We start from the raw sequence: 1,329 nt of genomic DNA, 5'->3' as shown, positions 1-1,329 counted from the left end.
TAACGTTATAAGAAAAGTCGTGTCGTGGGAACAAAGAGACATAGGTGATTTTTTTTAAATCAACGTAATAATAAGCTCAATTTAATGCAAAAATACCGAATTCACAATCCTGATCCTGGAACATTTTTTTTATATCGCTGTTTTGCACGTTTTATCAATATCCTTTGCTTTTTGCAATAATAATGCTCAATTTTCGGAAACAGATATTTCCGCATTCAACCTTTATTTTACAGTTAACAATTGGTGAAATATGACTTTAGATACCTACTTTAAATTTTAGGTAATTTAATTGCCTACGTGCCAACAACATAAATAACTAATTTTCCGACTTTCCGAATATGTCTTTTATATAAAAAAAAATCAGACAAAATAACAAACCTTCTGTAAATATAAGATATAATAATGGCACATCAGCCACAAGCGGAATATTTTGTTCTCTTTTTCTCAGTTTCTGTTGTGTCAAGAATATATAGTTTTATGATCAGCTACGGTTAAAACTATCTTTCCTAAAATGTTGCTTATTACTAGAGGTGTCAGAACTGAACCACGGGACATAGGTGTATGTATTATCAATTAAAAAGCAGCAAATGAAGTTGTCTACAACGCACCACCGTAAACACCAACGGATGAATTAATTAAGCAACATCCACACGATAACAAAGCAACAGTATACTTAGGGGACGTGAACGTGAAAAGAATTCTGAGGCAGCGACTCACGCATGCCTCGGTTGACTCGCTTGCCATGCCATTGAATTGCGGCTCTATCTAACACCCTTCCTTATTCCATTTAATTAAAATTTGAAACTTTTCTGATTTAAAATAAAAATAAATAAAATTATACACGGAAATAATGTGTAATTAAAAATGATAACTTTTTGCTACTCTCATCTTTATTTAAAATTCGACCCATGTTACGAACTGAATCTCCCTGCTGCCAAAGAGCAATTATTCTAGCCTTTTCCTGCAATGCATGTCTATTTTTGTTAATATCAGCAACAATAAACAATTTAAATTTGTATATTAAAAACTCAATCGAGATGAAAACATGCGTAATGGACAAATACTTATTGCCTAATGGCTAATAAATGGTAATGACATTTAGAGCGCATGCGTGAATTTCAATTGTTCCAGCAGGTGCTCATCTGATTTTTTTGCTATTGCTCGTAAAAATCACTGAGTTTATTCGTAAACAGCCTAATATGACTCAATAGTTGTAGGGATTAATTTACCGATTTCAACTAACTCGTTTCTATGGTGAGTTCAATTTTGTGTAAATTACAGACTTCATTAATTTATGAGTTCGTTGTTGATGATGATGATTATTATTAT

Source organism: Anoplophora glabripennis, unplaced genomic scaffold, assembly GCF_000390285.2.
Source record: "Anoplophora glabripennis isolate ALB-LARVAE unplaced genomic scaffold, Agla_2.0 scaffold1665, whole genome shotgun sequence".
NCBI lineage: Eukaryota > Metazoa > Arthropoda > Insecta > Coleoptera > Cerambycidae > Anoplophora > Anoplophora glabripennis.
The sequence above is the reverse complement of the archived record's forward strand: the minus strand, read 5'-3'. Positions refer to the sequence as shown.